General features: G+C 50.1%; 1 protein-coding gene across 1 annotated transcript in view; it reads right to left on the bottom strand.

Moving 5' to 3' along the window:
* Man1c1 (mannosidase alpha class 1C member 1) overlaps nt 1-13,364 on the bottom strand; it is a 140,404-nt gene that overhangs the window by 64,173 nt on the left and 62,867 nt on the right. The window lies entirely within an intron of this gene.

Raw genomic sequence — 13,364 nt, 5'->3', positions numbered from 1 at the left:
TGAAAATGACAGCATGAGGCTGGAGTGATGGCCCAGCAGCTAACAACATCTGCTGAACAAGCCAGAGGACTAAGATTGGATCTCAGCACCCACGGAACAAGCCAGGATGGTCCCAGCATGGAGGAGGCAGGGACAGACAGGAGGATTGCTGGGGTTTATAGCTGCCAGCCAAGCAGAAAAACTCAAGCTCCAGGTTTAATGAGAGACCCTGCCTCAAAGGAATAAAGCTAAGAGTGATGGAGGGGACAGCCAGCACCCTCCTCTAGCCTCTGCATGCACCTGTATCAGCATGCACGCATGCGCGCACACATGCACACTCCACATACACATTAATAAATATATATTAATAAAAGAGACAGAGCACCCAGCAATGCTTCACTATTCCATCGTGTGAGAACTCAGCCTTGAAAACCAGTGACAAACCAGACATGAAATGTGCCTGTCTCCAGATCCTTTAACACCAGAGCCTCGGGTGACGAGAGGGTTCTGCTCCACCTGGCAGAGAGGCCCTTCCTACAGAGAGGAGGAAATTTGGGACACAAATCAGCCCTCTGGAAGCAAAAGCGACATTTTCACAGGATCAGCTGGAGGCCGGGGAAACTGCAGAGTCTAAGTATTCCTGGTGTCGTAACTCTGTCAGCTGTGTTGACGCTGACAAGATGCTTACCCAGCACCTCGAGACCGGTGCCAAACTGAAGAGGTTAGATGTGTAAGCCGTAACAACCGCCCTCCAGGGTTCTGTTGGAGGCCTGTGCTGAGCAGGCTAAGGCTGAGGCGCTACCACAGCCGGCTGGGTGGGCATCACTTGGGGTCTGCTACCCTTTTCTCCCCACACAGGGGGCTGTGCAGCTCTGGATCGGGTTTCAGGGGCAAGAGGCAGGTTCATTTGTTCAGTCATCTGGCCAGGGACAGGGTGAGGCTTGGAGGCCAGGGGGAGGTTGTACCTGCTTTCAGAAAACACTGTCTGCCGTGGTGCCCATCGATAGAGAGAGGCATAAATCCAGTGAACCTCACACAGCCAGCGGCGGCTGGAAGGGAGATAAGGGGGATGGATGGAGAGCCACTCAGCCTTGAAAGAGATAAAGTACTTGTGGGGAACCCCAAGGCCACAGACCTGCTTTCCTGGCCATTGATCAAAGGCGAGATGAACAGAGTAAGCCAGGCCTACACAGTGGTGGTGTCTGTTGCTGAAGCCAGCATGGGCCAGGGAGGCAGGACGCTGCCCTGCCAAGGGGATGGGCTGTTTGTGGCAGTAAAACTTCTTTAAGGCATTCTTTCACTCCCACTTTTAGACAAGGTCTTACTGTGTAACCGAGGTTAGTCTCAACTTCTAGGTCAGACCTCTTGAAAAGCTAGAACTCCCAGTAAATTATTTATTTTTATTATGATTGTTTATATGTATTATGTATGCATGCATGTATGTATGTATGATTTGTGGGAACATATGTGGATGCCATGGAGCCCATATGAAGGACAGTCTTCACTTCCTTCCCTGTGGAGTTGGTTCTCTCTTTCTACCTTTATGTGTGTCCCAGGATTCAACTCAGGCTGCCAGGCTTGGCCACTAACACCTTTACCCACTGAGCCATCTTGCCAGTCTTTCGAGGCTTTTCTTATTAGGCAGACTCAAGTCCTATAGGAGGCTGATGTCCACCCCAGCCCCAACCCCTTCTTGGCAATGCTATAGAGGCAGTGTGGAGGTCGGTGGAAGACCGTCTCCAGTGAGGCAGATGGTCTCCAGTCGAGCGGGTGGTCTCCAGTACTAAGCCCATGACCAGCTGGAAGACACTTCTTAGAACTGCCCTGCCTTCCATGTGCAGATTCCACAGTCAGCAAACACCAGCTGAGTGAAAGCCACTGCACACACAATATGGCTGTTTTCTGGGTCACCCCTGCTGTCCCCAGCATCGATGGAAACCAGCTATGAGGCAGACTCTGTACTTACAGGATAGGGGTTGGGGTGCTTGAGGTGCCAAAATCCTATCTGGGTCAGTTAGTGGGGGCTGGTCACTTCAGGTCCCTCGCCTGGTTCTGGGCATCAGAACCATCACGGAGATGCAGGGGTGCGGTTCTCAGCCCAAATCCCCAGGCCAGCTCCAGACCCTCCCAGCTGGATCTATGGGAGGTGTAGGTACCAGGGGGATCTCTGGTCCAGAGGCACAGCTTGGGCTGGAAAGATGGCTCAATGGTTAAGAACTCTTCCAGAAGACCCTAGTTCAATCCCTAACACCCACATCAGGCAGTTCACAACTGCCTGTAAACTTTAGTTCAAGAGGATCTGACGCCCTCTTCTGGTCTCTACAGGCACTGCGTTCATGTGCACAAACACAAGAGACTTGTACTTTTAAAAAATAGTTAAGAAAAATAAAAATATTTTTAAAAAGTGGCACAGCTTCATTAGATGAACATAAAAATAATGTTTATTTCATTGTTGGCAAGTTTGCATTCAAGGGAGACTGGAATAAGGGAGTCATAGCAGCAGTTGGTATATCAGGGTGGGGGCCCTCAATGGGCAGATCAGAAAACATTCATAATAAAGATGGGAGTGTTAATGGCCAAGGGGGCTGGGAACAGGGGCTCTTGCATGCAATCTCAGAGCTAAGGAAATGAAAACAGGAGGATCAGGAGTTCAAGGCCACCCTAAGCTACAATGCAGGCAGGGTTCAAGGTCACCATGAGCTATATGACATTCCCTCAAAAAACCAAAACTCCAAACTTAAAAATAAAGACAGATGCTGGGCAGTGGTGGCGCACGCCTTTAATCCCAGCACTCTGGAGACAGAAGCAGGCAGATCTTTGTGAGTTCAAGGCCAGCCTGTTCTACAGAGTGAGTTCCAGGACAGCCAGGGCTACACAGAGAAACGCTGTCTCAAAAAAACAGAAAGGAAGGAAGGAAGGAAGAGATGACAGAAGAGCCCTTTATAGTGCACGAACTGTTCTCGTAACCACTGCAATTCCCACATTTCCAGGAAAGGAAACTGAGGCACAGGAAAGTTAACTTATATGCCCAAGGTTAACACCGCCAAAGTGTGGTGCACCAGGCCGGCTAGTACTGAAGCCTGCACTCCTATCTAGTTGGCTTAACTGCCCAGCCCCAGGGGGGCTCTCTCCTTCCCCAGTTAGTGGGTTGAGCTATCAACTCCAGCATGCTTCTGGGGGGCGGGGGTCCCTGGAGACATGCCCAGCTTTGCTCCCACTCCCTGCTCCCTGAAGGAGAGACATGTACAGCCCCCAGAAGCTGGCAGAGCCTAGAGAATACATCTCTCCATGGCTACAGGAGCTCTTTGGCACTTGCTTCTGGGTCAGAGGGAGTTTGATGTTTGGGAATTCAAGCCCTTCAAATGAAGCCACTTCAGGGTTTGCTTCAGGCAAGAAAGCAAGCTTCTGCTTATCCCACAGAGGTCTTCTTCATTAGCTGGCAGCCGCACCCTCTTAGGTGGCACGAAGTGTCAAGTGATGGCTTTGTCTGGAATGTTCAAGATTTTCTCATCCTCCATGTGAAGAAGGCTATTCGGGCTTTATTTTTAGATCCTAATGCAGGGAGGAGAGACACCAGGCACCAGGGCAAGCAGTGGCAATAGAGCAGCCCCCCTTAAAGTCATCAGAATACACCCCTGCCTCCTCTGGGTACCTCTGGGCCTGATGCTGGAGGCTGTTAGAGGCCCTGATACTCCTGTGGTCCTAGTCCCCACCCAGAAAGGGGTCTCAGCTTGGAAGCAAGGCAGCCTGGGTATGACTACCTATGCAGCCGAGGAGGTCACTTCTCTCAGAGTCTGTTTCCCCTTTAAGGCATGATGGCAGATGCTCAAGAAGAGGCATCTAGACGGGGGACCCCACTGCCACGCCTGATAGGAAAAGAAGCAAGGAAACAAACTGTTTCTGGATTTGCCTGCTAGATCTGAAGGCAACATTGACCCAGGCCCTTCTCATGAGATCTGAGCAGGCCCAGGTTTCAGACCCCCACCACTCGCCCCCAAATCAGGTGAAGGCAGGTCCAGGCAGCAGGGTGGGTATGACTCCCTGGGCCTTGGCAAGGTTGTCTTTGGGACCCCTTTCTCGGGTTTTTATTTTTTCTTGTTCTTCTAAGACAAGTTCTCACTCTGTAGCTCAGGCTAGACTTGAACTCCTGATCCTCAAATCCGGGGACTGTGAGCCTGTATTACTATCTATACCCAGCTTCCCTTTCTCTTGTGAAAAGAAAGAAAGAAAATTACCCTTTACAACTGTATCAGCATAAAGACACATCTGATCTCCACTGGGTACATTATTATATGTGCTTTTTTCTCCTGATCAGAAAGGAAATTGAAATTAAAACATCCTGTGAGCCCATGGGTCCTGCGTATTATGTTTAATGAAGAAGTAAGTCAGCTTGCGCAGAGCCATGGGGGTAATCTGTGGCTGAGTGCTCAGGGATCTCTGCCTTCCAGACCTGCACCCCCACGTCTCCCATCCCCTGCATGGCAGCGGTACCACACTGAGTGTCCTCCTGGGTGTGGCCTGTGCTGTCCCTCACTGCCGTCGGTCAGCAGGTGCCTTCCCAGAGTCCCAGCACCCAAGAGCACAGCACCTGCTCCCCACAACCCCTTCCAAGTGCCACCGCTCACATCTTGATGGGAAGGTGACAACAGCTTCAGGAGTGGGATGTGTGCCCCTCCTCAGATGCTCCAAGGGCCTATAGTAAATGTGAGCCTTTGCACACATTCTGACTGGTGGCAAAAGTGAACACTACTTGTCTACCCTCCCATGAGCCCACTGGGCCTGGCTCATTTTCAGCCTTCCTCCCTGCTCCTCACCCAGCTAGCTCCTGGCTAGGTGCACAGTGAAGCCTCAGAACATACAGACTAAACTCCAACTTAAGCAATAACACGTCACCACCACCCCCATCTGCTGCTGGTTGCAAAACAATGTCCGGATGCACTTCTAGGCAATGGCTATTTCAGGACCAGGGTCCTCAGCAGAGCCATACCCTGTCTACAGGAAGTGACATGGACAGAAGTTTGAAGCACATGGCTCCCTTCCTCTGTCCTTCCCTCATCAAGGCCTTGAGGGTATGGGTAGGACAACAGCAATGACCTTGAATGGACTATTCCCAGAATTCACGGTTATTGGGGGAGAAAATGTGATTGTGTGTTATCCAGTCATTAGAACACAAAACAAAAGCCACAGGCAGAGAATTGCAAGTTGTCTTTCAGACTTGATGAAAAGAGAAAATAAACTTGAATATTAGCAACAAACTGTGCTGACAGTGTGCTTCCGGGGCTCTTTGTCTCCTTGGGGCTCTTTTAGAAAATGTCATTGTGCCTATTGATTCTAGTGATGCTTGGGAGGACCGCCTCCTGTGGAGTGTGGAAAGTGATCTTGTGCCAGAGGCCCCTGGACAGCAGGGGAGAGGCTGTGTCTGTATGCTGCTCTCTGCGTGGCCAGTGATCCGTCCCTGAAACCCCATCACTGAGCCCACTGACCACCCAGCTGCAGGGAGAAGCACCCCCAAGGGGTTCACAGTCATCTACAGTTTTAGAACCTTGAAGGAACCCAAGAGACCATGCACTAGGCACCTGTGTGGTATGAGGAGGAACCTGCAGTCCCCAGTAGCTGAGAATTGAGAGGCAGGGGCCCTGGCTCTTGAGCCTGGGACAGGAGGCGGTACTCTGAGCTACATCTGCAGACTTCTGTGTCTATGCTCACAGAAGTTCTCTTCCCACAGATATGCCCACCCCCCCCCAGCCACAATGAGAATCCTCTAGATCCAAAGGGACCATGGGCTAGCTCTCTGTCTCCTCTAGGTACTTCTGTGCCACAACCCCCCACTCACATTTTCCCATTTGTGCTTCTGGTTTCAGTGTAGAAGCAGCTGCCCTGGGAAGCCATCCTCAAGAGCAAGCTGAGGGGATGTGAACCTCAAGTTGGCAGACATGACCCATATGTTTTTTGCTGACCTGCGTCTACACAAGATGGGGAGGTCCCCACAGTGTGGACAGTGTCTAGCTCACAGGGGACACCACACAGCTGTCACATGAAAGGGAGGAGCTCCTGTGATCCTAACAATAGTCACAGTAGAGAGTGTCACCAACCCCACTACACAAGAGAGAAAACAGGGTCCTGGAAAGGGAGTGTGCTCCTGTCCAGTGAGCAAGTGATGGAATTAGCATTTGAGGGACCCATGATGCCTGACTCCCAGGCTAATGCTTTCCCCATTAATACCCGTGTCTTGCAGTCCCCAGACTGGAGAAGTCCCATCTGCCTCCATCTTATCTGGACACATAATGTTGGGGTTGACTAGAAAGCAGAGAGACCTTCCATAGCACCGGGGAGGTAGCAGAGAGGGGTGGTTGAAGGAGGAGGGCTTTAATGTGAGAAACATGTGTGGGTGTCCCAATTTCCCCTAAAGAGGAGGCAGGAATATCAGGACTTCTGCAGACCAGGGTGGAGGAGGCAGTGCAGGACACTTAGAAGGCAGCATGCAGCAGGAGGCTAATGTCCGAATACCAACAACAGGCAAGGATAACAGAGTAACCAGAGCTCTCGAAGCTTGGGGCTGCCGACAGGGTTAACCACTTTGCAAAACTGGTTCCTTTCCAGTTTTGGTGTAGCCTAAGAGAAACAGTCAGATGTTTAGACATCTGATTACCATATAACCCAACAATCCCCTCCTAGGCATATACCCAAGAGAAACAAAAACCTGTGTACATAAGTAAATGGTCATGGCAGCATTATTCACTATTGACTAGAAAAGGAAGGAAGGAAAGAAAGGGAGGGAGGGAGGGAGGGAGGGAGGGAGGGAGGGAGGGAGGGAGGGAAAATTTAAAATGTCTGTCAACTACCGAGCCCATCATATATGGCATATCCGTAGGATGGAATAGTAGTCAACAATAAAGAAGAATGAAATACTGATACATGCCACAGTGTGGCTAAACCACAAAGCATACTCAGAGAAAGAAGCCAGTTGCAAAGACAGGTGCTATGCAAACCATACTTTAGTTACTTTTGGGTTGCTCTGGTAAAATATTTGCAAGAAACATCTGAACAGAGGAAAACCTGACTCTGGCTCATGGTTTCCAAGTGTCTCAGTCCATTGTGGCAGAGAAAGCATGGAGGGGAGTGGCTCAGTCCACCCTCTAGGAGCTTGTGGTGACTTCTTCAACACAGAGCAGGTATAATCTCCAAAGCCCACCCTTAGAGTACTTCCACCATTCAGGACCCACCTCCCAAAGACTCCACAGCCTTCCAGATAGCATCACAAGTTGGGAACCAAGTGTTCAGAACACAAGCCTATGGGGGACAGTTCAGAGTCAGCCCATAACATATTTAGATAAATTTAGGGGAAGCTGTAGCCACGCCTTCTTAGGGGCTGGCTACAGGTGTGCCTGACCCTGCTTGTGAGGGCGTGGTCAGAGTGACGTAGTGTGTCTGCGTTTGCGCTTTCAGTTTCTCTTTGCTGCTTGCTGTACAGACCGCTACCACGCCGGCTGGCTAGGTTGCTCTGTAAGTAAGGCTTTTCCCTATTAAATACCCTTATATTTCTACCTGACTCCATATTGGTAATTTCCCACTATAGATAAAGCATTCAGAATTAGCCAGTTACACTGGGTTGGGCGTGGGGGATCAGAGTGAACCACTTGTGAGTGTGGGGTTTCCAATGAGTTGACACAAATGTTCTAAAATGAATTGTGGCGATGGCTAAAACTTCCATAAATATACCAAAAATCATTTCGTGGTAAACAAAAAAGTATTTTATAGGAGCGTACACATAAGTCACCAAATACCAGAAACAAAAATGGCCAGCAACAGTAGAATAAACAGACAGACCTGATAAAGGATAAGCTACGTTTCATAATGGAACAATGAGGTAAGGCGCAGGACATAACAAAATCTTGGAGTAGACAAAATGAATCCATGGTGTTAGGAGTCCAAACAGCAGCCACCTGTGGGAACCTAATAACCAGAAAGAACCTTATAATGACATGGGAGCCCTCTGCAAGCAGGTCTGTGGCTGCCCACAGCTGTATTTCTGTAGAACTTGCAGAACTGTATGCTTATGACTTTGCTGTGTAGATGTTGAGAGTAATGCCTTGGAGTTTCAGTTTTGTTTTTGTTTTTGTTTTTTTCCCAGCAAGTATTTTGTGGCTTTTCCTGGAGACACACAATAGCACCCATAAGTCTAGCTGAGTGAACCAATGACTTTATTGGGGTCACTTAAATGAGCACAGGCAACTTGAAGGTAGCTGCATTACCCCAGCAAGGTGACAGCTTATGAAAGTGGCATCCATGGAATTCCTTGCAGGATTGGCAGGTGACACAGCTGGTCAGTCTCCCTTTCCCAGAAATTGTCACTACCCGTAACCGTGGGGATGGGGCTTCACAAATCTTTTAAGTTTCAGGAACTTCCTATGGTTTGTGAGTTTCCTTTCCTTCTTGGGTCTTATTTACCAAGACTCTTTTCAACAGCAAATGCTTCAGTTTGAGGATAGAGCTATGTAACAACTACACATAAGAAACACAAGTTCCAAAAGCAGGGTTCAGATCTAGGTTGTCAAGCCTCAGGGGAGTCACTGCCCTGGGTACCATCTTCTCCATCCTCAGGCACCAGACCAGATGGCTGTAGAGAATCCTACTGGCATTGCTGATCTGCCACGGTGTGAATCCACATTCCTATGAGTCACAGAATTCGCTGGGAAATTTGGCGAGTGCGTGCCATCAGCATTGTGAGAAGAGAGGGGGCTGGTTGCTGTCGGCTCAGCCTTGTTTCCAAGGAAAGAAAGGTCTTTGGAGAGTGGGTGGAACATGCTGCCACGGGGAGGGAATGTCAATTTCAATATGAATCATTTCATGCATGGCAGTAACTCACTCTGGGAATAGATACCCTGACTCACTTAGCTCCCACAGGAGCAAGACTTGTTGCTAACATTTCAGATGCCAAGAGAATCAGCAACAGCAGAGAGGAAGAAGGAGAGAGAGAGAGAGAGAGAGAGAGAGAGAGAGAGAGAGAGAGTGCTAGTAAAAAACGCCTGGAGTCCAGAGGCAGAGGCCCTGTGCACAGACCCTTTGTGCGGATACTGACAAGGCCCAGAGGATATTGTGAGCTCTGGTGACAGCCGGCGCCAGTGCTGGGACACCGATCCAGGCCTCTCGCCTGAGAATTCTTTTTACAACAACCTGCTACTATATTTTCTAAAGAAATAAATTCTCCTCTGTGTTAGGGCTTTTAAAGAAAAAGAAAAGGGCCACGATGCATCTTAATTAGAAACCGCTTGGAGGAAAGCGAGGTGGGGGGGGCAGAGCCCTGCCAGTGGCCAGCCAGCTGCCCGAAAGCCTGAAAACCCAGTGCATCATGCTGCAGAGGAGTGTTCACTCTGAGAATCACCAAGGGTGACCCAAGGGGCATTTTGGCCATCAGAAGGTTGCTAGAGGATTATCATTCAAGGTCCCAGGGAGACCTCATGGGGCCGCAGCATCTGTCCAGTGACTGCAGGTCCAGCCTGTCCTTCAACGCGGTGCTGACTTTTCACCCGATTGGCCCCCTTGTGCCAAGGGCACATCTGTCGGTGGCTGAGTTTCTAGTTCACTTCCCCTGTATTTTTCTACCCTCTGGCCTCGGACGGAGCACCCAGGGCTTCCAAAGCATGTGACTTCCTGGGAGGGTGGTGGCTGCCCCAGAGCCTGACCTATTCTGTCCAAGGAACTACAGTGTTGCCACTTGCAAAGTTGATGACAGTCATTTCTCAAAGCAAACTCCAGCCCCAGTCAGGAATGGGTGTCCAGCTTGCCAGAATCAGCCAGCTGCCCAGCCTGACAGGGATGTTCCAGGAACTATAGATGGTTTTTCTTCCCCAGAAGAAAACCTCTAGAAAAACAGCTCATGAAACAGAAACAGTATTTTCACCAGACAACTTGAAACGCTATTTATTACTTAACCAAAAAGACGATAGAGGTGCTGGGGGCTGGCAAGACGGCTCAGCAGGTAGAGGAACTTGCCACCAAGCCCAGTGATGTCAGGTTAATCCCTGGAACCCACATGGTGGAAGGAGAGAACAGATTCCTGAAATTTGCTCTCCGACCTCCACATATGTACCAGGCATGAATTCACTTACAAACAACCAACCACATGTGTGAATAAATAAATGTAATCCTTGAAAAAAGTCATCAGGAACAGAATGTATATGTATAAGGAAGGAAAATATTCTTAGATGTATTAGTATGCATTTCTGAGACAGGGTCTCACTGGCCTGGACCTTGCCAAATAGACTAGGCTAGCTGTCCAGTGACACGTCTTCCCCGGATCTGCCTGGCTCTGTGCCCCTGGGACATGCACCCCCTTGCCCAGCATTTTTACTCAGCTCTGGCACTCAAACTTGAGTCGTTATGCCCTTTACTGACCAAGCCATCTCCCCAGACCAGAAAAAAAAACAAAAACAAAAACAAAAAAAACACTTAAATGTTTGGTGCCATTCTGTGTCTCCACCCCCTGTAGCCTCACACAGAACGAAACTAAGTGCCAGAGAAATCTGCAACCTGCTTAGTGTCACTCAGCTGGTGAATGGCAGGGATGGGACTCAGGTGAGTGTCTGCGATCCAAACCGCTACTTCCCAGAAACAAACTAAGGGGCATGATAGAGATCCTGGGAGATATGGGGCATGCTTCACCTGGCTGCCAATGCCGACTTCCTGAAAGGGAGCCCCGTGGGGGAAGAGCTCTCTCATCTGAAACAGACCTGGAAGAATGGCATGTGTACCAGTGTGTGCATCTGTGTAGGAGAGGGTGACCCGAGAGCAGGTGGCACTGCTAAGTCACATACCCTACAGCAACTGTAAAACTGACACCGAGGGGTCTGGATTTATTTGCTCCTCAGCATCCTATTTGCTCCGTTTACAAGGCAAAGATGATTTTTCTGTCTGCCAAGGCCGAACACTGCCAGCCCGTGATCCGAAAATCACACCATGTTCATTTTGCCTCTTAACTCACCCATGGCTATAAATCATCCCTGTGATGGGGACTGGGTTGGCAGTTCTATCGGGGAATCCATAGGCAGAGACAGAATCCAATTTTGGGCTTCCACAATCACCCTGAGGCTTGGCTTAGAGCTGGGGAACATCACTTTTGGCCACACAAACACCTCCAACCTTCACAGTGAAGATTCAGGGAACCACATTTGCTGACCAAGCAGGACAGCTACTTTTCCAGGTCTCTGCTGAGTCTGAGTGCACTTCATGGCAGGAGGTCAAGGCCACTGGAGGGGATGAGAGATGCAGAGCACAGCCGAGCCAGGCTGGGAACAAAAGGGAAATGGCCCAAGCAGAGACCGTGGCTGCTCATTCTTTCTACAATACATCGAGAGCCTGCTGTGTGCCAGACACTGCTTTCCTGGATTAGAATTAGAGTCATTATTATTAATTAGCAAGTAGAATGCTGACAGTGGCTTCCATTTGATGAATTCACGTAGGCAGGTGTTGTGCCAGGTGTTTAACACACAGCAGTTGATTTAAATCTTACATTGGAGGAAACTGTTGCTGTCCCCATTGTGCAGATGGAGAAAGTGAGTGCAGAGAGGTCAAGAAAGAAACTCTATGTCAGAGGATGAGTAGGTGGCCGACCCAGGATTCAAACCCAGGCTGGTTTGACTCTCAAATTCCTGCCCCTTGCAGCTCAGCTCGGACATCCAATGGCGTGGCTGCAAGCAGGTGTACCTAACGTTGCTGGGCAGATTTTCTAGGTGGAAGACATGTCCTTTGAGCCCCCAAAGCTTGGCTCATGTCCAGTAATGATGCTGAGAGGCAGGTTATGTGGACCCTAGCTGTGGTGCACAGGGGAAGGTGAGCCAGAAGACACATCACTCCAACCCTGAGACGAGCTTTCTGACCCACTCCCTACACTGCGCTCGCTGCAGGACGGGGCAGCAAGGTAGCTTACTGCTTGGGCTTCAGAGCCCACGCTCCACCTGGGATTCAGCTACTACAAGTTCTGGAGATTTCTAGCTCTCTTCTCTTGCCTGTGAAATGGGGCTACAGTGGGGAAATGACAGCTTACAAGGGATGTGATGAGTCCACTAGAAAATGCAGCTATGGTGTCTGGAGTGATATATGTGTGTGGGGGGGTGGGGGTGGACTCTTGAACCCCAAATCCCACACCTCCTGAAAGACAGTTGCTGCTCTGAAGTTCTGAGAGTATCCACCTTTGGAGGTGACCGGGCCACAGTGGCAGGTCACGTGTGACAATCTGGCTAATCTGATAGGTACTGCGAAGTGCAGCGGCCAGGGATTCGAGTCACTGGGGTAAATGTGAATTATCATTTCCACCAAGTCGCTTCTCCCCTCTCTGAGCCTCAGCTTTCCCAACTCTAAAACAGAGGAACAAGCCGAGTGTGGTGGTGCTCGCCTTTACTCCCAGCACTCGGGAGGCAGAGGCAGGCGGGTCTCTGTGAGTTTGAGACCAGCCTGGTCTACAGAGCGAGTTCCAGGACAGCCTCAAAGCCACAGAGAAACTCTACCTCGGAAAAACAAATCCAAAACAAAACACCAAAAAGGAACAGCCACACTATCAAGGGGCCCTCCGGTGGCAACAAGACTCTGCCCTATGACAGTTCCGTCAGGAAGGGGCCAAGTCCTCACTGCACTGACAGAGAGATGGGCGGTCACCACTGGCTGACATAGAATACAAATAAAGTGGCTGCCTACCACTTTCCCTGGACACCTTGAACCCTTCTGCTGGCAGAGGCTGGTTTATTTCTTGCTGTTTTCCTGTTACAAGATTCTAGGGTGCTGCTCAAAGGAGGGGTCAAGAGGTGCATTCCTAGCAGGGACAATGGGGACAGGCAGAGGACAGCCCTGTGGCTTTAAGTGGGTCCAGGGAACTTGGACATTCCCCCACAACGGGGGAGCAGAAGTTTGATCTCAGGGCTCTGCCTGTGCCAGGTCGCAGCACCGGAAGTCTGCAGAGTGCCGCCTGTGTGCTATACGCGTGCATCGGTCTGTGTGTGCTGACCACTTCCTCTAAAGACAATCCTGGGAAGGAAGCACTGCCCCTGTGTCACTGTGCAGCTGGGCGAACAGGCCCAGAGAAGTTAAACTTGCCCGAGATCACACAGCTGGGAACAGCAGAATGGCATTAAATCCCTGCCCTCTGGCTGTGGAGTCCAGGCCCCTCAGTGAACTTCCCAGTCCCCCAAGTTCTAGCAGTGGGTATTAGTGGCTGGCCTCTGTGTGCCAAGCCACTTACTTTACGATATGGTGACTACCAATCTGTGGCTGGCTCTTCTACCATTGTAGCCCATACTGTCCCAGTCTGAGGACTAGCCTCTGTGACAGGAGCAGTAAGAGCTACTGACTGCCTCCTTGGTGCTCAGGGCTGGGTCCTGTGCACGTCTTCCTAT

This window comes from Cricetulus griseus, chromosome 2, assembly GCF_003668045.3.
Source record: "Cricetulus griseus strain 17A/GY chromosome 2, alternate assembly CriGri-PICRH-1.0, whole genome shotgun sequence".
Taxonomy (NCBI): domain Eukaryota; kingdom Metazoa; phylum Chordata; class Mammalia; order Rodentia; family Cricetidae; genus Cricetulus; species Cricetulus griseus.
Note: the sequence above shows the minus strand (reverse complement) of the source record. Positions and strands in the feature narration are given on the sequence as shown.